Here is a 24,416-nt window from a genome sequence, read left to right on the forward strand (position 1 = left end):
CTGCTAATTGTGAACCTACCAGGTTTATAACGCAGATACTATCAGATACTTTCAGAATGAAAGGCTCCGTTTGATTTCTTTTGCTGTAGGCAGAATACAAAACATTTGTTTAATGCTCCTCTGTTGGCAAAAGAGGCCACAACTCAAGATTCTGCAGAATATCTTGGGTTTTCCAAAATATAGAGTTTTAAAGTAATTTAGAGTAATGCCTAGTTTATTTGTTGAAGAAGATGAACGTCATTTATAAATCATTAGAAAAGAGGCTAGGTTCCTAAAGTGTTTAGATACATAAACAGACACACACACAATTTTTCACATAAGGTTAATTTAGGCACAGTTTTAAACCATCTTTGAGGTCTGACTTCAAAGCAGAGAAGTCAAAACTGCTTAATTAGCCAGTGCGGGTAGATGATGTTATGCCGATATCATGCCTTTTCCCCCTGGTCCCTTCAGAGCCAGAGTGACAGACACATCAAACTACAAGGTGGGCAACAGCATTGCCGCACCATTTGATAGAGCAACCCAAGTCCACAACCAGCACCTGAATGGGGCAGCTGAGTGGCTTCTCATCCAGCGGTGTCGGGACAGCAGAACAGGCCCAGAAACAACCACGTCCTTGAAGATCTGAGGCAAACCGCAGAGGTTTGCACAGACCAAAACATCTGTATTGTCCTCGTGACAGCAAACACCCAAATTCTTCTCTAGTCAAAATACCTGTAATTAACAGGTGTGGAATAGTTTGTCAACAGCTGTCATCATAAAGCTATGGTATTTGTCCTACAAGCACAGCAATACCCTGTGAAGATGTAGCCACCGTCCAACCCTCCCTTTCCCACAAAGCACAACAAATAATTAAATGAAATTGCCCTCAAACAGAAACTGAACACACACTGGAATAAAATTCCAGTTTCCCATCTGCCTTCTCTATCCTCCTAAAATTGAGATAAGTTTTGAAATCTGATTTACTTACTGTTGCTAGATCCCTACAATTAGATTACAGAGTAAAGGCATCTCCTGTTATTTAGTAACTATTATAGAATTCCTCTTGGTGCTGTTATTCCTGAAAGAAGCCTGTTGTTCTGGTATGTTTTTTCAACCAATGCTACATTTATACTCTCTTGTAACCCAAAGCAAAACAATGATCAAATGGATATACATATGTTCAGATCCTAATAAAAATTACATCACTCATTGCCAAGGAATCACTGTAGGATTGAAATAAAAGGGAAGTTTAATACAAGACAGAATGCTGAATCAGATTAGTACAGCAGAGAATGAGAAGAAGCTGCAAGGCTTCATGCACTAAGCAATGCTGCAATGCTTTCTATCAGCAAGAAGCCCCACACACCTTTTCACTGTGCCCAGTAAGCTCAGGGAAAAAAAAATATGGAGGGAGGATTCTCTGCAAATATGTATTTAAAAATTATTTCAGAGGATTTATCTTTAAATACTGACTTCATTAAAGTGAATGAAAAAAAAATAATATTTTAATTCAATGGAGCCAATAACTTTACTCTGTGGGCACAGCAATACAGAATCCTTGAGGTTTAAAATTTACAGTCATTTAGACCAAGCAAGGATCTGTCTCCAGGTAGGTTCACTGATATTTCACACAGTTCAGGTGGACAAAGAAAATACTGCCATTAAAAATACATGATCAGTTTGAAGTAATCAGCAAATGCTTATAGATAAATTATTGTGACAGCTGACAGATAAAAAAAACAACCACACCAAAAATGTTTATCAGGAAGCAATTTAAAACAATAAGTTAACAACATTTCTACTTAGTATCACGCTGCTTCTTTAGTTATTCTGCATATTTTAAATTGTATTGTACTTTTAATTAATTAAACTTCATCTGGCTGGGAAAAAAAGGATGAGGGAAGTGAAAACTCCACAAACACCTGTTTTCTGCCTAGTGTGACACACCAAATAGACCTAGCCTAGTTAGTCCTAATCTAGGCTACAGGAGCCTTTGGCTTTACAAGAGCACCAGTATTTGAACAGGTTCTATAAACTATGGCTAAAAAGGTATCCCCTGAAAACGTCTGTAAGGCTGAAAAATCTTTTTTAAAGATCTCCAGGACAGCAAAGTTCTGTAAGCCAATGGTAAGCCCAGCTTTTATGTTTTCTGTTTTTTTCTTGCTTTTGCAGTTTAGCAGAGCTGCCCAGCAGGCTCGCATGGGACATCCATACATGCCTTTCTAAGAAGTTTGAGCCTACGATAATGAAATATCAACATTCCACAGTTAATTAGCTCCTACTGTTCCCTCTCTCACAATTTTAGGTATCGGGACCTAGTAAAAACTCAATGGAAAACCATTGTGGGTAAAATACTGAGGTAAGGGAAGAGGGAGAAAGAGCTGTAATACAACTTTTTGTGAGGGAAATATGTACAGAAATTAGAAGTCTTTCATTGCATGACTGCCATATATTCTAAAGCAAGAAATATGAGAGTGTAATTGGAACCACCCTCCACCCCATTTATTTACACTCCTGGCTGGAACCAAATTAAGATCTGAATATGGTTTACTTCAGAGATACCAGGCCATCTGAAGTCATTAGGTTTGGTTTCAGCGATGGTGACAAATAACTGTTTTTCCGAAGCTAATGGTAACTTTCCCACAATGTGTGCGTTAATTGTAGGCTTCATAGCACAAGTGTCTTGTTTGGTACAGCTTCCTGGCTGGAAGGACCTAGTTACTGCCAGTTGGCTGTACCAGGCAAATCATTTAAGCAAAGAAGGGCTGATCCTAATCTCTCCTCATGCAATGCTAATACAGAATCAATGAAGAATTCAGTATCTGTGTTCCTTTGCATGCACAGCTCCCAGCTGAACTTTGGGCTTGTAAAATTGGTTGTTACACAGGACTTTCTCATCTCAAAGTAAATTCATGTTCAGTGATCCTCAGAAGCATCTGGGAAATCCCAACGGCCTCTGAAAGGCTCACCAGCTCTGAACTGTGACATTCTGGCTACTGGCACCAGGGGCCATTCCCTGTGTAAGGGTACGGCAGAAGAGGGGAGGGGGGAAAATGTGTCTAGCTGTACTTTGGATCTAATTGCATCTTCTTATAGCTCTGAGGATTTTATCACCTTTATGTTCCAGAGTGTAATTTAACCTATGCATTCAGCCCTCAGAGTGATCCTCCCCAGCCTTCAGTTGCACCTTTTTCCTTACAGAGGGAAAATCTCAGCAGATACATCCAAAGATGGGAGCTTGAGGCATTTTGCAGCATTTCTTAATCTTTTCTCCACCTTTTTTCCACAGCAGTTCTGTGGGACCCCCAGTCATGAGAGGCAGGGTTTTGGAAACATTCATTTCTTCGGTATTATCTGAAGTTTAATAATTCCCCACCTCAGCACCCTGACTTCTGTACACCACAAGCCTAATCCTCAAACCCTCCCTATTGACAGCACAAAGACCGCAGGTGTCTGCCTCACCTATGGGAATTCCTGATGCCGGTCATTTATTTTTTATGTTCTTCAATAGTCCTATGGTGATGCCTCTACTGAATTATTTAGATTGCTCAGCTCAGTTCCATGTTCAAAAGCAGCTGCTTTGGCAAATCAGGACTTGCACTTCCATAACACTTTGCAGCTCAGTTCACAGGGAATTTCACTTGGTTTGGAAGCCACCTAGGCAGGTTACCACAGAACAGTTTACCTTAGCTACTACTCTCCTGCTTCTCTGCAAGGCTTATCAAGTCCAGACTCTGTCAGCTTAATCGATCTTCACAGGTTCCCATACTGAGTGAGGACCCTGCAAAATTCTTAGTCTTTATAATGCTAAGCAGAGGAAAGTCTAAGCACTCTAAGGTATGTGTTTAAGATAAATTGCCCAACATGAAAAAAAAGTTTGTGGCTCCATGTTCCCAAACTAGCACTCTAGACATTGTTATCTGTAGAATTCATTTGACCTTCATAATAGGCCAGTCTTCTGCATAGTGAAAATAGGTGGAAGGAAAGAAGGCAAAGGCTACTTTTACCCTCCACATATCTCAGCAGTGCCAGAGGGGCCAGATACATTTAGATTCTTCTTAGGTTACTCAGAGACTGTGCTGAAATATCTACAATAACAGCAAAATGCTCCTTTCATTAATTTATGCATGTGTCAAGGTTTTATTGCAAGTCATATATATATATATGCAAGGTTGGGCTAACAGGCATATTTTAAGTAAAGGGTAAGCTGATACGAGAAGGTGACCCATACAACAACACAGTGGCAATGTCACGTGGTTCCTGATTTGTGATTTTTTCAGTGGAGCAAAATAACACAATCCTATGAGCAAAATCAGTGAAAGAAAAAATGGCTACTTAGCCTTTCTCTCCTCATACCCACAGTATGTCCTGGAGAACAGCCCAATAAACAGGAGCATGCAAAAGCTACAAATGAATAACCTTCTTCTTCACAGACACCAATGATTGCTGTCTTAAGCACAAATTCAAAAACACATCAACATCTGCCTTTCTCCCTTTTCCCCTGCACATTCTTTCTGCAGACCTCTAACTACAACTCTGTATCAGGGAAATAGTTCCATGCCACAAGAAGATTTGGACAGAGGCTTCTGTCTCAACATAGCATGAAGATGACTAAACAGTGACAAAGTAAACCATCCCTCAAAGATAAGTCAATGGTGAATAAGTAATTTTATCTGTCAAGAGTTAACATGCGATGAATACTTGCACATGTTACGCAACACAAAATCTACTAGCAGTTAGACCTGAGTTCCCTCACATACGCAAACCAAGAAAGCCTACAGAGGAATAGATCCCATTTGACTTCTTGATGAAAAACCTTAACAACAGCAAGTTGTATGTATGAGCTCCTAGAAAAGGATTATGTCCTAAGAGGTTGTTAGCTTACAGCCAGGTATCTTACAGTAAAGATGCGCTTCATAAGTATTTCTTAGGAAATGTGTTAAATTTCCATTTAAAAATATTTTTAAAACCCAGTGAATGAGTGAGGGGAATAGTTTATAATGAATACAAAAAATCCTTAAGGTGGTTTAAAAAACCAAAACACTTGTTGAACACTGTCCTGTCCCCCTCCCTGACCCTGAAGCCATAAACAGTTTGGAATTTAACTTGTAGTTATAGCTGACAGACCACTGAAGAGCTTAACTCACTTCTCACCTCTGTCACTATTTGCATTTTTCTTTTTTTCAGTTACATAAAAACATTAATCTGTTTGGATGTTCTTCTTGAATATACTTTTCAAGTTCTCATATATATTTCTAGCATGGCATGGTATCTGTCCTATAAACTCTGTGAAAACATAGCTTATGATGTTTAAAAGTTTCTATTTAATGAAAAAACAAATTAAAGGTTCCCATAAAATGTGCAAGCAGCAGTTGTATATTCTGAAATCCAGGCTGTAAGTATACATCCCTTAAATTTTCCTAACTTCTTGAATAAATAGATCCTCTGAGGTTTCCCAGATAAGATGTATTTTAGATTACTTAGGCTATCCAAAGAATGTTTTTGCTGCTCTGTGCAATTAGAGCTCAAAGTGCATTTATCTTGCTATAAATAAGGTGACTCTTAAAGAATGAAGTTCAGAAGTGTTAATGTCAACTCTTTAGTGGACATATCTTTGATAGCGTAACTCCGTATCTCAAAGTACCTAGGCCAGTTTAACTCAAATTGGAAATTAATTCTGACCTTTATAATAAATGCAAGTCAGAAAAATTGATGGAATAATTCCAGTATTAAATTATATGAGTTTCATCATAAAACCTAAGTATTTGCACAGCTGTTTTGTAAGTTACCATTTAAATATGATGTTAACTCAGAACTACCCCCAAAATCATATAGAGTAAAAAGTATAACTGAAATGTTCCAGAACAATCTATGTATGGAATAATTCAATTCATCAGAAGCAAGTCCTCTTCCCTGCTTTGCAGTACTTGGGTTTATATAGGCTGCTTCAAAAGAGAAAAGTGCAAGGGCAATTAGCTGTAGTTGTCTCTTTCTTTTACTACAGTAAAGATATATTTTACAGCTATGGATGACCATGTGTAAACCATAAACAAAAGCTTTTGATGTCCCTGGTTAGAAGTATTAAATAGCGAAGACAGCAGAGCAATACGCAATGGGCAGAAATTCTCCCTATACAGAAGGCATGGTTAACAGTGCTGGTTCTTTAAAGTTGAAAAGTATTTTTGCATTGTCTTGAAATAATATATTGTTGTACTCCTCTGTTCAGCAATTAATTTAATCCAGCGTGTGCAAATCTGCGTTAGAATTCACATCTTTATAGGCTTTGAAGTAAAGCAAAACAACAAAGTTTTCTGCATCTATACATAAGGTCACGGCTACCTCTTTTACGTACGACTCATATTTGCTTACATACACATATATCACACTGTAATAAGCAGTTTATAATAGAAGTATTTTAGTCTTTGATACATTTTTTTAAAAAGTGATCAATAACAGTAACAGTTTTTACAGCCTGTAAAACGACCCATAAGGTTCTGTTCAAACAATGACAGCATTATACAATCATAGACTCACAGAATGGTTTGGACTGGGAGGGACCTTTAAAGATCACCCAGTCCAACCCACCTGCCATGGCCAAGGATATCTTTCAGTAGATGAGGTTGTTCAAAGCCCTGTCCAACCTGACCTTGAACACTTCCATGGGACACACCCCGCTTCTCTGGGCAACCTGTTCCAGTGTCTCACTACCCTTATTAGCCCAAGCCATTGTTTGAAAAATTTGAGAATGCCGGTCTCTGAGCTATCTCTTAAACAGCAACCTTATTCAAACATCTTCCACACTTAGCAACTGAGCCTGCCTATCTAGGCTACTAAGGCCACTCAATACTAACAAGAGTTTTCAAGACACCACGCAAAGAGTCTACACCTACGAACATCAGGTCAGCTAGAGGACATACAGTGTTTTGAACGCTTATGTCAACGCTTACAGCAGTTTGTGAGCCAGTTTCCCGTAGATGTTGAGCGTACCATTTTAGACGTGCCAGACGGCACGAAGAAAGTCTGTAACAGAATTAAGACACAACCTGGTGGCCAGGAGCAGAGCCAAGGGCAGGAAGACCCTTTCAGCACAAGCTTAGACCTATGCCAAGCTAAAGTGACACCACAGGCATAGCCATAGGCAGCATAACAAAGGAGGAATACTCACTGGACCATTAACACTTTTAAGAGGCTATTAGATTCTGCCACCTCAGAGAAATTGGTCATTCAATGAAAGCAAAACGCCATCACAGAAGCTTTAGGAAAGGTTCACAATTAGCAAGAAGACAGTACTTATTTAAAAGCAAAACTGAAGCATGGCTCTCACTCCAAAAATTCCACCAGCATTGCTATCTGACTAACTGCTATATATGTTAGAAGTTTGTATCACGCATCTAGGAGTTCAAAAGTTATAGAGCATTTGATGCCCAAATTCAGGCATCAGCCTTAATCATGGTAAAATAAGACAGTTTTCAAATGTTTTTAAAGGAAAAATAAATATCTCAGGGGGGTGGGGGTGTGGAATCTAACTCAGAGCCCTTCATAGCTGAAGTTATCTTACAGTTCACTTTTGTTGAGAAACTAAGCCTCTCTTTAATTAATATAAATCTATCCATGCATATTTTAATAGGACATAAAATAACTAATTTTGCTTTGTCCTGTAAACAGTAAAGTTAATTCTAAACCAATGATAAATACAATGACAAATACATTTCAATATTCTCAACAAATACACCTAGATTTCAGTGGGGGGGAAAAAAAACCCCAACAATCACAGCATTAGCATCTCAAGCTATTTTAACACATTCAGAAAAAGGAACAGCTTAAGTCAATCACGTTTGACTTCTATCCAGTTATTTATGTGAGCAAACGAAGCTGGCGTCTGAGTGGGGAGATGACCTGGCAACTTGCCGCAGCCTTGAGTTACAATTTGTATATAATGGAGCAAACGGCAAGCAGTCTGACTGTAGCCTATCTCTGTGAATGAAGCTAAGCCGAAGGGTTCAAACAGGCAATATTCTGTTTTAATTAGTTATAAAGCAAGACAGAGATTTCTTCAATCTGCAGGTGAAGTTGCCCAGGACAGATCTGCAGAAGAACTCGCCCCCTCCATGACCTGAAGCCTGGACTGCAGTTGAGTTAGATACACAACAGTCTCCCTTGAGGCAGGAAACCCTTGACATGGCCTTCTCACCCATGCCCTTGCAGTTCCACAGTCTGAACCGACCACCTAAAATCAAAATGAAAAGCCCCATGATTGCTGGCAGTCTCAGAGACTCCACAACATGCTGGACTCTACTACGGCCATAGTTAGAAAGGAAAGGCATGGACCATAATGAAACAATAACTCAGCTGGCTGGGAAAGGTTATTTCCAGTGATTCCACAGACCTTTAAAGGTCATTTTGGGTGGGAGAGGATTGCAGGGGAAATGAGATTATTCCTCCTCAGTACAAGTGTGTTGAACAGGGTTCAGACTTGAATATCCCAAAGCAAATTAGCAGCTCACATTCACATCTTATATGAGCATGAGAAATTATTATTTTGGGATGACTTCATGAATGGCATACAAATCCATAAATTTCATACTAAGCGTGATCCTTGCTTTTTAGTCTCCTTTCTAAGAAATTTCAAAGCTGAGAGCAACTTAGAAATTAACTAATTTCCGTAACCACCATCAAGTACTTGTATTACCATACATATCATGAACAGCTCACAGCGGTAGCTTCCATAACCAGCTGTGACTCCATGCTGCAGTTCCTACTTATTACCAGCACGTGGTGGGAAGAGTCCACTGGCCATTTCTGCTGCTCAGAAGAACACAGTGAGTAACTGCCCACTTTTGCAAGATCTCTGACATTTTGGAGGTGATGAAAACATTTACAGTAGTAGCTTAATGCATTCCCTTCTACTCTTGATATTTAAAAAAAATTCTGTATGCATTTCACAGCAGAAGTACTTCATTCTATTTTACTGATCTGTAAGCAGCGTTTGTGTCCATGTAAAAATGACCTCTTAACATGTACTTAGGAATGGAAAGTCATCCCTGTGGCCTTTTCTTGCTCCAGAATTCACTCTCTAGTTGAAACATTGGCCAAGGCACAAATAAACAAACATTAGTAAATACGAGACTGGACTGCCATTGCTTCTCAACAGTACAGCCTGCCAATGCCAGATACGGATCCAGAGACATTGCTGGTTTTGCCTCCTCGAGAATAACTTTTCCAAGGAGCTACACCCTTGTCTAGCTTGCTCAGATTCTGAAAATCACTGTTTATGACTGTGACTATAATAGTTGACCTAGGCAGAAGTGCCAGAAATCAAACCACAGACTTTGGAAAGCAATGGGATCCATAAGCTACAGACTCCTTATTTTGAGAGTCTACAGTATGAAAGTCGTAATAGTAAGCCACATGAGATGGCTATGCCAGGATAATAGTTGAGATTCCTTAAATCACATCCGTATTGTTAAGTTTTTCAACGTCTGGCATAGTTTTAAATGGACAACAAATCTGTTTGTCGGATAAAGTCTGAACGGCTAAATAAATAGTGATAAATTTCCTAATACTACTGGGCAGAGTGTTCCTGCAAGTACAACGTGTGTTTATCAGTTTCCCACTGAGCTAACGCTGCCTTTCAAATTTCCTTTAATCTTATTATAGTAAACATAGTACAGCTCTCTGGCAAACAAGAGCAACATTCTTCCTGTAATATCATATCCTTCTTTTAAAGAAACCTTAGAGGTGTCCAGAAAAGAACTAGGCTCAACTTGGAATGACACAATAAACTTGTTTCCAGAGAAACTTAGGTTTTATAAAATATTAGATTTTATACAGAAAAAAACAAGTCTATTTTTATAAAGAGAAGGTTGGCCATTTCTGATAGGTACTCAAAATAGTGTTTGCATGTATCATACTTTTAAAGTCAGCTATTGAGACACCAACACAAAAATATTTTTGTAGTTGGAGGCAGTCTACCTGAACTGAAGGATAAAGAAACCGGCTTTTTGGATGTAGAATTCAAAAAAATAGTAGACTGTAGTTTGTGAAGGGGCTTTTTCAGTGCTCCTTCAAGAAGAAAGAACATCAAGTGCAGACGACTTTAAAAAAAAAAGCGGATAAAGAAAACCAAATGGGATTTATTATAGTACAATTTGTATTTAAAGCTTCTCTTCATCTGTGAGGAATTTATGGTAGACAAAGGTGGGATTTGTCTTACAGTTAAAAAAAAATATCCTAGATTGAGCTGTTGAATAACTTCATGTAAGTGACTGAAGGGACTTCGGAAACTTGAAAGCAAGACTGTTTCAGATGACAGAAAGTAGCTCAATTTCCAGCTCTGTGCATTTGTCTTACTTGCTTCAGGGATCCTATAGAAAAAGGGTCATTATATATAACAAAAATAGCATACAATGGTGTTATTTTCACATATCGTCTCTGATTTTTTAATAAAGTGATAAATTTTCCTAATAATCTGTTTATGTGACTTTTGAATCTTCAGCTTCAGATACCCTTAAGAAGTCACACGTTCTGGGCTATGACTTACTTAAGGCTCAGCTTCAGTAAGGAATGGAAATATTAAAGAGTCAGATCAACAGTCTTTCCCTGCCTACACAGAATCCAAGGTGCTTATATTTTTTTTCTTTTCAGTTTGTAAATACTCTATCTTAAGAATATCTCAGCAAAAGCCGAGAAGATCGCTGAAGGATCAGGCACAGTTTCCATGGGCTTCATTAATGAAGAATATAGACCAAAGTCAACAAACATGCTTAGGCTACAGCCATTGGGTGTAGTAATCTGAAAGGTGTCAGCCAGAGAACAAATTAAATCGAAATATGACCGATAGCCATCTCTCTATTAGGAGACTTTACTGGATGTGTCCATTAAGTCATGCAACATGTTCACATATTCCCTGTCTACTTTGCCTGTCAACCTCCTCTTGTTCCTTGCAAAGGACAATGAGCTCCAAATTATGTTGACGGAACAGGAACTGACAAACGATAGATGGTTCATAACAAAAAACTTGCCTAGAGCAAGGATGTCTGACATCTGAGAGCTGGGATGTTTTCATTTTGGATAGAAGCTCTGACCCACTATTTACACCCCTGTCCCAAGCTCTCCCACATATTTTTAAATGACAACTTTCCAGATGTTATCTGTATGGAGACTGGCCAGATTTATGGGCAGGATCCTGCTTAACTCTAAGCCAAACTAGTGTTTTGGCCTCGCTGGAAATGAGATTAGGTCTGAGATTTGCACCAGGAAAAAACCTGCCGTTGCATGCCAGAAATGGTCATGTAGAATTTTTACAGTGCTGTTTATTTTTTTGTTAGCACTACTGTAGAATATCAGGCTATTTAGCATTATCATAATAGCACTTAAGCAGAGCAATAGGATAGACTAGACATGGCTGGAATCCACAACAAAACTGCACACAAATGAAAAAGGGCAGCTAGTTCGCTTGTAGCGCCAGCTCAATACAGTTTTCCAACTCTAACAAGTGTTTGTACAAGACAAGGTCAACAACACGTTCTGCGTGAGCTGAACAAATGCTGCTTCCAAGTTTTAAGAGAAGTTAAAAATTCAGGAAATTTTTAAGATTTATTGCTGTTAAATCCACAGTCTGATGTTGTGTTTGTGCATTGCCCATCACACTCAATAAAAACTGATTCCAAAGTGAAATTTGGAGGGTAAATAATATATTTTCCTTTCCCAGTGTACTTTACTTCTCCTACTTCCTTAACACGAAATAGGCAGAAATGAAATCTTTATGAGACTTTTTGTATTTCAATGTATCACAGTTTTCATTTCCTCTTAGTTTCATTACAAATTATGGTTTCTTAAAAATATTCATTTCCTAAACAATAATGACTTTAAAAGTGTCTGGAATGAGAGATAAATTTAGCTTTTTCTTTTTATAAAGAAGCTTGTAGAAGAGACAGTAGCATGCATATTTCTATATACAACATATGTTTACAGTATAACTAATTCTATATGGCAGTGTAGCATCTACGAAAGATTGACCTTAGTAAATCCCCCTTAGTTTTATGACTAATCTAAAATATGCCGCTATAACTCTTACAGATATTATGTAGACAGCAACAACAGGAAAAAAAAATCAGAATCTCATAGATAAGCACGGTTATGCCGAGATTAAAATAAGGCATGTGAAAAGTAGATGCTGTAAGATGACTTTTTGACAAAGACAGGTTACAACAGAAGTTGCCATGATTGTATCACACCGGATATTGAAAGACAGATTGCCCTCTGTTTTAACGTCCCGGAGCAAGACAGATTCTTATGGTCTGTTTCACTTTCTGAAACAGGCTTCAAGAATCTTCTTTAACAAATGATAACAGCTTAATGCACTGGGAACAAGAAATACCATGGTTTCCAGTGACATATCCATAATCTACAGAACTCCTGTTAAAATTTATACTGTCCCACAGAACAGCCGTGCATTGGAATAAGGTTTGGAGTAGACAGCTTCTAGCAGTAGAAGTACAGTCATCTGAGAAGGAAAAGCTCTCTTGTTTTGCTGTCCCTATTGTTCTGAGTAGCACAACATTCTCTGTTATCTAAAAGCAGTCCTGGAGCAGTCACAGGGATCCAGAACATCCTGATCTTTGTATCATTCGTGCTATACACATGCAACCCTGTGATTTCCATCATGATCCCCTGAAAATGTGTGTAAAACTGAAGAGGCGGTAAGAAACCCAATTTTTGCAGCAATGATGACTATCTTCTGTTACTAAGTAAGAAGGATCTGACGCCTAATTGCTCCAGCAATCTATTCCCTAGTTAGAAATGCTTTCATACAAAAGATAACCATTTATAATTAACAGAATAATTTTTCTATTTAAAATAATTTTCCCCAAAGCAGCAAACTGAAGAAAAGCATGAAACTACAAAAAGCCAGCCAAATCACCAGAGAACCGAAAAGTTTTCTGCTTTACAGTGAAAAGCAGTAGTTTAACATTTTCTTAATCTGAAGCTTTAAGTTTTAAGTGGATGTTTCTAAACATCTCCCTGGGCATCACACATTCCCACCTGCCTGCGGCAGCTGGACTCCAGCACCAGAGCTTGTTTCCCATCATGTGCTGGGACCCAGAACTGCCACCACAAGCGGCACCTTCTTCCTCCAAAGCTATACTTCTGGTGCGTTATGGGAAATGTAGTCAACCAAGACGCTGCACCCACGAAACACAGTGCAGCATTTCTAAATGACAGTTCTTAAGTTTCAAGCCAACATTTCTCACCACTCTCAAGTGCAACGAGAAATGTGAACGCAGCCTTGTGAACCTTTATACACGGAAGAGCTACAGCCAGTGACAGGCAAACAAACACGAAGAAGCACCAGTTGTCCCTTCCTAAACGCAACTGCTGTGTTCACATTCACCAGAGAAGCGGAAGGCTGCGTTATCCATAGTTCCCACTCAAAAAAGAGTCCGCTATCACATGCCAGACTGAAAAAAAAAAAAAAAAAAAAACAAAAAAAATTAACCATCTTGCCTTTTAGCACTGAAGAGAGCTCAGTGTGTGTATAAACAAGTAGGGCAGCCACAGCTCGTTGCAGGGTTGTTCTCTCCCGCTGGGCCAGAAGGAGCTCTTGCTAACACATGTGTAGGCAATGGTGCAAGAAGCAGGGACTAGCCCACACCCCTGGGAACAACGGTTAGCACTGGCTGCAAACTGCACAGTGCATCAGCACTAATCTGCTGCAAATGGACCAGGTCTGTGTTAGCAGGTAGCACAGCCCAACAGGAACAGACATACAGAGCGCTATGGTTAAGGGCAGAAGACTTTCTATCAACACTTATATGCATTTTACAGGGTTTTACTTCAGACTAGCTCTGGTCTGGTCCCATGGACTGATTTCCAGCAATGACTCAAGCACAACTTCTCATTTCGTTTCATCCTAAAGGAATCCAGCTGGCCCACCATGAGGTATATGGAGATGGACAATAAGTGGGAACAACTGGAAGACTGGCATCAAAAGTAGACTCCTGACACGAACCACAACACTAATATAAATGCACAACCACACCCACGAGCATCTGTGAGAGTGAAGTGAAAGACCTCTTCATGCTGCTCTTGACGAGACTTTGGATGTCGGTAAATCTGCACAGTGACTCAAACTGCTCAATGCTTGCTCAGTGACTTGAACTGCTCATTCAAATAATTCTAACTCAAGCATCAGAAACTGGCAAATTCCGATTTACTGATTTAAAATTGGAATATACCAGTTTCTGTTGCTTGAGCTAGAATTATTTCAATGTGAATTTAGTAGTAGTGTGTGTAGAGCTATGCGATTGAGCAGCTGGAATTTACCAGTTACCAAATTTATCAGGCAAAACCACAGCAGTACTGAACTATTTATTACAGAAGAGGATGATCTGGTTCTACTTGATTCGCACTTTCATAAGCATTGACAAATGGTGACTGAAACCAAGCATTTTCCAAAGGACAAGATTTATCGATATAGTTCAGCTGGCAATTTAGATGATGCTAATTTTTACCCTCACCTGATACTGTGGAAAGAAACATAAACCTCCTGAGTTTTATTCTTCAACTTTTCATACCTTTGTTCTATTCCACATTGAAAGTCATGTTTCATGACAGCACAGTCTATTTGAAAGACAAATAAAAAGTAAATAGGTCAGCTAAACCAACCAGCTCCAAACCTAGGGTTAATGGCATTTATTTTTCTGGCACCCTTTTAGAGGTCTTACTGATACTTTTCACTGGCACATTTTCACTTACTTATCATGCTGCAATGGAAGGCTGAGCCAACCTCGCTGTTACCAGACGTACCTCCTCCCGGCGCACAAGAGCTCCACATGAACAGAGGGCTCCAAGAGATGCGAGAAAGAAATTCTAACTGCTAGCTTTCTCACTCATCTTACAACAGAGATTTAGCAAATCGGTCCGCTCTCTTCAGCTTCACAGTAATCACCCACAAATGTTTAACTTGGGACTTCACTGCACGTCTTGGATGATGGCAGTTCATGAGGACCGTGCAGCAGAAGTGAGAGAGAGGTCTCTTGCTCAGAGCCTGAATACTGAGACAGAACCCTAAAGTCCCAGCCCTCAGTAGTAAGCAGATTGCTATGCCTTGATTCTATTCAGTTAGTTTCTTGGAGCGTTTCTTTAAAATCTTAGGCTACTATTATTTTTCCTTAACTTTTGGAAAGAGATGAGGAAAGGCCAGCCTGAGAACTAAGCACCACGTTTAGCAAGCAAAGCATCTGTGCTAAAATACAGCAGGCATTCTAAGCAAATATTTCACACAGCGTGTACTTCTTGGATTTCAAGCAACAAACTAATCCCCGAAGGGAACACAGTATCTGTATTGTATTGGCACTGGTGGGAAGACAAGACTCTGACGTGATGTTGATTTCTCCCTGGTTTTGCAAGATCTAGCCTTGAAGCGGCCTGATAACCAGCTTGCTAATTAGGGGCTCTGCGTAGGCATCGCTTGGTCTTGCACCTGCTGCTTCACGATTCTCGGGAGGACTGTGAGAGTCTGAAGCCAGGGCTCTTCCTTAGGGAATCTCTGCCACAGTCATTTGTCAGGCTGGGGTTCACTTGGCTCTACTCATTAGGCTTTCATTCAGTTTATTTCTCCTCTCTCGGAGAAAAAAAAAGACGTTTAAGTTGTTATGAGCTGTTAATTTTGTCCTCAAAAATCCACCGAAACTTATATAACCACTTTCACAATAGCGTGCTAAAAATAAGGGTTTTTCATCCAAACGCCACTGCAATTTTTTGTAAGACCTGTGGCTCCAATTCTGCAAGACCTGTGAAAGTGCAAATACTCCTTAGCTTTAGCAGAAAGTCAAGCAGGAGCTCCTTGTGAGACAGACACGGGTTTGTATTATTGTAATCCGCCTTTGCAAGGGGAAAAAACCCGCTGTAGGTATACATGTATATATATTTCCAACTCATGACTTAATGCTATTCGCTCTTGGAGCTGATCCCTCATGGGGTTTCATAATCACAAACCATCATTAACCCAAAGCAAAGAAAGAAAGGTACAAAGGGGCACAGGTTTCAAGCGCGAGATTAATTTTTTTTTTTTCTGTTTTGTTTCTTTTTTTTTTTTTTTTTTTTACTTGCGAGGCAGCGTGGAGACGTGATGCACGGCGCGTCAGACCCACGGGGCTTTGGCCCCTCAGGTAACTTCCGAGGGCGAAGCACCGGGACCCGGGCGCTGCCGGGAGCCGGCTCTGGGTGACTTGAGTTCGGGGCGCGGGGCGCGCTGCTCCCGCGGGGGCGGCCGGCGGGGGTCCCCGCGCGGGGACGGGCACGGCGGGCGCCCGCGACGGCCGCGGGGCGATAAGGGCAAGGGGGCGGGGGGGAGGAGGAGGAGGAGGAGGAAGGGAGCAAGCCGCCCGGCCGCGGGAGAAGCGGTGCCGGCTGAGGGCCGCCGGCCGCCCCATACCTGCAGGGAGGCGGGGAAGGGTCTGCGGCGCGCTCCGTCCTGCCGGCTATAGGTCCCGCGGGGTGCTGCGGCGGGGTGGCGGTCGCCGGCCGCTCCTGCTGCCGCTGCTGCTGGTGGCGGTGGTGCGAAGCCCTGGCCGGTCGCAGATGCCCATAGGCGCTGGGTGGCGAGGAGCGGTGCGGGGAGAGAGCGGGGCGGGCGGCCGGGTCCCGGCGGCGGGGCGGAGGGGAGCTCGGCACTGCCTCGGCGCAGCCGGGGCCCGGGGAGAGGATCAAGCCCCAGCTTTCGATTGGCTCCGGTGGCCAAACAGCCCACGCCAGCCTGCCCGGCCTCCCGCCCGCCTCCCCTCCGCCGCCCCACACGCTCCGCTCGCCGGCGGCTCCGCTCCTCCCTGCCAGCCTCCAGCCCCGCAGCCCGGGGGCAGACCTAACCCCCGTGCTTTTTCCAGCCCCCCCCCCCCCCGTTTCCCCTAACGCGACGTCCCACCCCGAGCCTTTTGTTTGTGCGGGGACATTCTCACCCTGGATCTGACAAAACCCTCCCCTGCCCTTCGCATCTTCCTCCCGTGGCTGACGGACCTGCGACTTTAAGCGTTCGTGACGTTTTGTGTCACGCTCAATATTCGGACACGTTTGTTCTCGGAACGTTTTAAAAAATATCCCTAGCTGGTAAAATTAAAAGCATGCAGCGGCCTGATCACCTGAGGGCTAAATCTGAGGTAGGACAAAGCACTCTTTGCCTGAGTTTAGTTTGCTTTTCTTACAGTGTTTGGGTTCCTAGCCCTGCCTTGCCTAACAACACGTCAAATCATGGCATGCACAGAAAATAAAATCGGGATGCTAAGCCTCCTCTTCCTGAATCTAGGGTCATTCAATCACAGCGGCTGCGATCGACGTTCCTTGATGCATCTTTGATGTTGGTATCCTTTTCGCTCAGAATGACTTAAGTGGCCTGTGGACAAGGGCTCTCTCCCTCCCGCAGATGTGCCGTAGTCTAAAGTCAAATCTCAGACCTGTCTTCTGGGCGAAATGGCAATCCTTTGGTTTCAGTATGACCCTCTGTTTAAACAAGAATACAGTTGAACCAGATAAATAGGCCCTTTGGGTTTTCTCAGCACAGGAAGATGTTGTAATATTTCCAGTAAACATGTTGGCAAAATTGCTTATTAGAATTAGGGAGAGCAAAACGATCAGTTAGAACAGATGCATTCTTAATTAATGCAGTGACCTGCATTTAACTGATGCTGCTGAATTAAGTAGCGTCTATGCCTGTTGGTACATCAGGTGCCATTAAAAGTCAATATTTATCCAAATTTGGCAGACTGTAGCGTTTGAAACAGAGAATGGAGTTGCAGATATACCTTTGCATGATAGCAGCATGTACATTTTTAAATTGTAACCTCCATAGCATTTTTAATTTAGTCTGTATTTAATTAATTATTTCCCCACAAAACTGTATGCTATTTCTCATTCTCTAGAAAGCATGCATACTTTTGTCTCTTAGGGGCATACAGAACTAGTTAAAAGAATGGGCTTGTTTATTTATTTTTTTTTTGTTCAGGCAAAAGTCAGAAAAATAAAAATAGAAATATTGAGAAATATATAAAACCAGACATATTTAGAAATATCCATACTTGGAGAATAATCCGTCCCTCATTTTAAAAGCTTTATTAGCAAAAACATCCCTCAGTGAATTCAGTGGAGCTACACCTCTGGAACACAAGAGTAACTAAAAAAATCCTCTTTCTTTTTCATTAGATATTTTTCCTTCACATATTGCCCATTTATTTTTCCCTGGGAGAAGTGAAATTGCTCATTTAGAGATCAAGCTACATTTCTAGCCATGGCGCAACGGGCACAGCAGCCACTGCATCTCCGTCACCCCACCGCCACCGATACAGCAGGCATATCTCTTCCCGCACGCTCCTGATCCAAACAACTGGCCCATGTCTTTCAGAATTTTCCAAGTCAGAAGGTGATGTCTTCCCTCACCCTGACTTTTTCCTAGGAAGAATGCTTGCCCTTGAACCATATTCCGTTTCCAAGCCCTTTTTTCAGCCTCCCATTTTCCTCCCTTGCCAGAGGAAAAGCTGTGCCAGAGGAAGGGTACGGCCCTCCAGCTGAGCGGTTCTTGAAGCAAACACCATGGCAGGCTGTTCCCTTAGGCCTCCTTCTAGCAACTAGTATTCAACCATACTATCCTATTATCTCTACACAAATTTTATCTCCTTCTTTGTGTTATTTTGGGGAAAAGCTCTGAACTTGCTACAGGCCTTTTCCTGTCATAAATTTTTTGTGGCCCCTCCTTATAACCGAAGAGCTTTCTGTGGTACAGATGACTTGGGACTTCGTAAGACTTTGTACTTCCAGAGTTGCTACTCCCCATTAGCCATTCTCAACATTGCATTTGTTTCTTTCTATGTTAGTTTGGATTCCTTCACAGCACTGATTAGGCTTCCCTCTAGTTTTGTTCAATTTAATAGCTTTTAACCTGTCCGTTTTATTTATGTCTGCTTAAGTGCTTATTTACTCTTTTCCCTTATAATTATAATGACCTTCCACAGGTTACTATAATCCTAGAAGGCATGTGGGGAATTTAAAGATTTAAAAGTCGTTTGACTTCATAAATAATTTTTATTTTCTCATTACATGCCTTAATTCTAGAACAGGAATGTTACATTTTCTATTTGATCAATGTTTGTTTTTCACACATATTCCTTCCACATATCTACTAGTATGGTTAACCGAGACATTTTGGATTCAAAATAACTTTTTTTTTTTTGTTCAGATTTGTAAAACTAAAATAGCTATATGCTGCAGATAGCAGTTACCTAGCACTGTCAGTATAAAGCACATTCACATTGATATTACTGCATCAGTGTGAGTGCCTGACCTCTATTGTATGCTGTACTTAAACTAACAGACTAATCTTTTAACGTCCCCTGGCAATTACAAAGCTGCTAATTCAGCAAGCTGTTGAAGCATATACTTACTTTTAAGCTACAGATTTCACGACTACATTCTACTTCTGATGTGGCCACACTTCAGGAATGACTGTAATCCATGTCTTTTGTCTCACGCTGAGACGAAACACAAACAACTGGTGCCCATCTCCTTCACGGCAAGGAACGTATCTTTGTCACCACCGTTACAGAAACTCTGTTCTGCTTTGCAGCCCTGAACACCGAGCTTTCTTGATCTGTGAACACATCTGGCAGGAGTGCCTGGAGAGCACAGAGGGCTGTAGCATAGCACCAGAGCCAAAGGAGGCCTGGGAGGTGGTATGGTCCATCACAGACCCCAGCTTCATTGCTGTCCTAAGACATGATCCGCAGAGTTTCATAAGATGGAAAGAAGCAACCTGAGACATCTGGTGATTCCATTGTACAAATTTCCCCTGCTTGTAAATGGACATATCTACACTGAATGAACAAACTGACCATTTGTGTCAGGTTAGGCATATATCCTGCTCTCTCAGGCCCTGACAAAGCAGCCAAGCTTTGTAGCCAGGAGCTAGGCTCAATGCTCTCCTAGAAGATCAGCATCCTGAGAAGCCTGGCTGTCTGAGGGCTGGCATATGTTTCTGATTCAGGCACTGGGGGCAAGCCTACAAACTGCTTTCACTGCCTTGCATCCCCTTTGGTTCTGCGCAGTTCCTGCCTCTTGGCAGACCTGCCTTATCTCATTCTAGTCCTAACTCATCTTTATCCAAGACTTTTAGTAAAAGCTCTTTGATTTCCTGACCTTGCTCTTGATTTGCTCTTTGGTTTGGGGTAGCCTTGATTTCTCTATTTTCCTCAGTGTACTTTCCATCTGGAGCCTTGGGCTGGTCTGTCCTTGCTGGCTGGCTCCTAGTCTTGAGTTTCCTCAGTCTCAGTGACTGGACCCACTCCAGTTACAGTCACTTTGCGCAAGTATTCCACTTAATGACTCCCGTTTAAAGCCACCTTGCTGAATGGGAATTATAAAACGTGATATCCCACTGCTGACGCACAGCATTTGGCACATAGCTTATCCGCATGATAATTCAGCCGCCTGTGGAATAGGTCGTAGCGGCAATATTGGGTCGTGGCTTAGGAGAAGCTGCAAGAACGCAGGAGAATGTCGCGTCCCCTTAAGATTAATCACACTTATCAAGATCTTCAACAGCTTGTACTGTTTTCATAGACAGTTAGGCACCTAAATGCCTTTGGACATAGTGCGCCTGTTTTTTAATTTCTAACATTGTGGATTCAAGCCAGAAAAGCACTCTAAGCAGCGGTAATTTGCCTCCTGTTTTTTCAGTACTTTGTCTCTGCTAGGAGAAACAACTCTAAAATAAGTCCCTACCTGAGACAGGATGGCATCCCATCCCAGGACATGAGTAAATACTTCATCCAACCCTCAATAATGAACTTCATTGACATGGATAAAGGTATTCCTATCAAAAATGCCATCTTTGTATTTCACAGTGGACACGAATGAAACTTTCTCAGTCTTGTCTGATTCTGACTTTAAACATAAATTACTATGTGTCCTCCTTAGAAGGAAAAGAAAGTGCTATCACCTTTCTCTACCTTTATCTTCTTTCACTTCATTCCCAGTAAAATTCTACGTGAGCCAAGCTCTATCCGGATGCCCTGAGCCCATCTGTATGCTCCAGGAACTTGGTCTTTAGGTTTTTGAAAGTTGCTTCTCCTTTGTGTGTTTTCTTGGAGGAAACGATCATTCCTCCCACATCTACCTTTGAAAAGTCTCCAGGAGCCTCACAAATTCAGTTTACCAGATTAAAAAAGGTGAGTCCACACAGGGCCTGAAATAAATTCATCCTTGACTGGATTTTTTTCCAGCCTGGGGATGATTCCTACTTAGGCTAGTGAAGGCTTAATGGTACATACCGCCATACTGGTCTTGAGGAGATTGTGGTATGGAAAGGGGTAACTAGTGAGGATCAGAAAAAAGCAGGTGGAAGGAGGGTGTGAAATGTTAATGCTGTCATTCCCCTTTAAGACAGAATGGGTTCTTTCTCAGAACATGGTAGCCTGAAACATGCTCCTCAACATTATTTTGAAAGCTGTGGTTTGTTAAGTCATGAGCCCTTCACAAAATGCTTGCATTCTCAAGAATAATTTGAGGAACCTGAGCCAACCAGAACGTTTTGAAAATTGCTCATCTAGAGTGAAAGCAGTGATCTCCTATGCCAAAGCATTACACATGTCCAGGCCTATATTTTCTGTTTCAGACACTCTATGTCATAGACCTGCATTTTTGCTTGCAACTACTTTCAATGACAATTAAAAGAATAAACTTATGTTAGTCTAACTGAGGTCTGTCATATTAACGTTAGACACTCCTTTTTTACCCTGTTTTGATGATGCGCTAGTGGTTTTAGAGCAGATGATCCTGCCTAAATCCAAGATGTCTTGAATGAATGAGGAGACCCAATAACCTCCACTCCATCTCTTGTGTTCTCTGGTTGCGTTGAGAGACTACCTAGCTGAAGAAGAGAGATGAGCATCAGGGAGCAGAAGTCCTTTTGGGATGAGTTCTCTTCCTTCTTCACTGTGATGAGGGCCTGTGGGGACATCTGGATCTCTAGGGAACATCACTAAATAGGACCAGATAACCTCAAAATATTAGACCCAGACCAGCTCTGTCATCTATGATTCACTTGCTGTATAACGACTAATAAAGGCAATATGTGTGGAACCAGGAAGACAGCCAATATAGCTTCTTCCAAGAACTGTGAGTAATTAACTGGGTCCCTGGTTAATTTCTTTCATGAAAATGTGTTGAGTGCGATTCTTACAAGTGGTGCTTTTTGTGTGACGTCTCGCTCTACTCCCAAACAGCACAAGTTCATGCAATTGGAAAGGAAGAAAAAGTAAAAGACAAAGTTTCAAAATCCTGGGGGTATTTTTTTCTCCATCTGCTTCAGCTAACATTTCCTTGCTCCTCCTTAGTTCCTAATCTCCTGGTGGTTTTCCTCTCAAAACCTGGTCTATAACCCAGCCATAGATACTGTATCCTTGTATAACATGCTCCAGCTTCTTGCTTTAGTTCGAGGTGTTTCAAATCTCTGGTGTCAAAACTTTCCTAAGATGAAAGAAGACTAATTAGTTGCATCATGTCCCAAAGGAGCAAAAAACTCACCCAAAGCACCATGTTGTCCTTCTTTGTGGACCTCACATCACAGCAGCTATGAAGAAGAGGAAAAAACAACTCTCAGCCTGTGAAATCACCATTATACCACCATTAGGAAATCTCCGGCTCTTTCACTCTGTGTACTTCAGGCTTTCCCCTATTACTGCTCTTGAGGCAGCGCATTGCTGTCCGGGGCTGAGGCCATGTCTCCTCTGACCTTAACAAGCATTTTCTTCCTCGCTATGACAGAGCGAGCGGCCTGTGGGAGATGTCTGAGTTGCCCAAAGCAAACGGAGCCCACCCCCACCCCAAGCAGCGGAGGATGCTCCAAGCAAACAAATGAAGTGATGGATGGTTCCCTCTAAAAGAAGGGCAGATTTTAAGTGACAAGAATCCTGCCACGGATATGTTGAGGATGAATACATATGATAACAATTTAATATGTACACCACACAAGCGAAAAGTATATTAGTATCACATGGCATGGTTGAATTAGATATTTTAATTAAACCTAAATTTATCTCACTGATAGTGACTGGCAGTGGATAGTTTGGGAAATACACAAGCGTTTCACTGAAATCATTGGTTTAAACAGAAGGGTAGTAGCCTCTTTCAATACTTCAAACATATTATGAACAGGTCAGCTAAGTGTTATGCAGAAATAATATTAAGCTGCTACTGAATGAGGTAATGAGGTGACAGAACACAGAATATCCTATGGCATAACATTTGCCACACATGGCTGTCTCTGCAGGTCCTGTGCTTTAGGAAGCCTCGTAAACATAATGTCTGGTCTTCACCCCCTTAAGTTATTTTCTTAAGATGCTTTTTTCATAACCCTAGGAAATAAATAGATGTGATCAGGGACCAGGAAAACTGAACAACAACAAAACTTGTATCACTATGAAAACATTCACATCTATTGCATGAAATAGAAAGGGACCAATATTTGGCCAAAACAAGTGGAATCTATGATTTGTTGGGAATCTAGGAATATTTCCACCTTTTTTTCAGTGAAATGTACCAGTTTGAATAGCACCAGCTTGTTTTTATTGCGTAATTTGACTCTGTGGATTGAATTATTTTTGCCAAGTTTTGTCAATCTGCCTGGCGTGTTTTATACAATTTACGCACAGTTAATACATCATTCATCAACTCCATGCAAATGATGGGGGTTTTTTTCCTTCTCTCTGCTCCTAATGTCACACAATAACGTCTGCCCAGTTCTGACTAAATTATCCAGCTAAACTTTGAGATATATATGTGTATTAAGTAATATAGCATTTTGCTTCTTCACTCCTTCAGTTCCTTCTTTTTCTTGTTATTAGTTAATAACAGATCTTTGTCAGCTGTGGTTGGATTCACTATGAAGAATCCTGTTTTAAATAACAAAAGGATCCCAAATAGTGTGTGTTATGCAATGAAAATGATGTATATATATTGAGAATATTTATAAACAGTGAATTTAAGAAAAAAAGAAATATTTTCTTTTCCACTTCTTGGAGAGGCTAGGAATTTCCTGAATTTGAGCTGGCTATGTCTTTTTCCCCAAAGGTACAAATATAAGGTTCAGGCTGATAAGAGAGCAGAACTATTATATAAGACACATCTCAAGAGCAAATCTGGCATCTGAACAGCTCTGTCCCAAACGCTAGGAGCCAGGCGTGCCGCCTTCCCACTCCGGGCCAGGGTTCTAGGGGAGTCTGTGCTCTAGGGGAGTCAGTGCTGCTGCCCCAGCTTCCACGAGGACTGCTCACCTACCTCGCCTGCTGCCTCATGGGAGGCTGAGCTGGGACCTGACTTAATGCGTATGTCTGTCCATTCTCAAAAGGCAATTAGCCTTTATGAATATTCAAGCAAACTATTTAGGGAGT

The 24,416-nt window shown here is 41.2% G+C and overlaps 1 protein-coding gene and 1 long non-coding RNA gene across 4 annotated transcripts in view; one reads left to right on the forward strand and one right to left on the reverse strand.

Moving 5' to 3' along the window:
• Positions 1-16,866, reverse strand: part of GREM2 (gremlin 2, DAN family BMP antagonist) — a 40,530-nt gene extending 23,664 nt beyond the window's left edge. The window contains exon 1 of the mRNA XM_064445779.1: positions 16,421-16,866. The gene's annotated coding sequence lies outside the window, so the exon portion shown is untranslated. The remainder of the gene's footprint in view (positions 1-16,420) is intronic.
• On the forward strand, positions 16,032-23,846 carry LOC135312439 (uncharacterized). 3 transcript variants are annotated; one of them, XR_010371959.1, is made up of 5 exons: positions 16,032-16,154; positions 20,704-20,833; positions 21,003-21,194; positions 21,782-22,143; positions 22,792-23,846. It is a non-coding gene; the product is annotated as an uncharacterized LOC135312439 (long non-coding RNA). The 3 variants fall into 3 exon arrangements; XR_010371958.1 differs by having other exon boundaries at positions 21,782-23,846; XR_010371960.1 differs by having other exon boundaries at positions 20,721-20,833; positions 21,782-23,846.
• The last annotated feature ends 570 nt before the right edge of the window (positions 23,847-24,416 follow it).

The sequence above is a fragment of the Phalacrocorax carbo genome, chromosome 3 (assembly GCF_963921805.1).
Source record: "Phalacrocorax carbo chromosome 3, bPhaCar2.1, whole genome shotgun sequence".
NCBI classification, from domain to species: domain Eukaryota; kingdom Metazoa; phylum Chordata; class Aves; order Suliformes; family Phalacrocoracidae; genus Phalacrocorax; species Phalacrocorax carbo.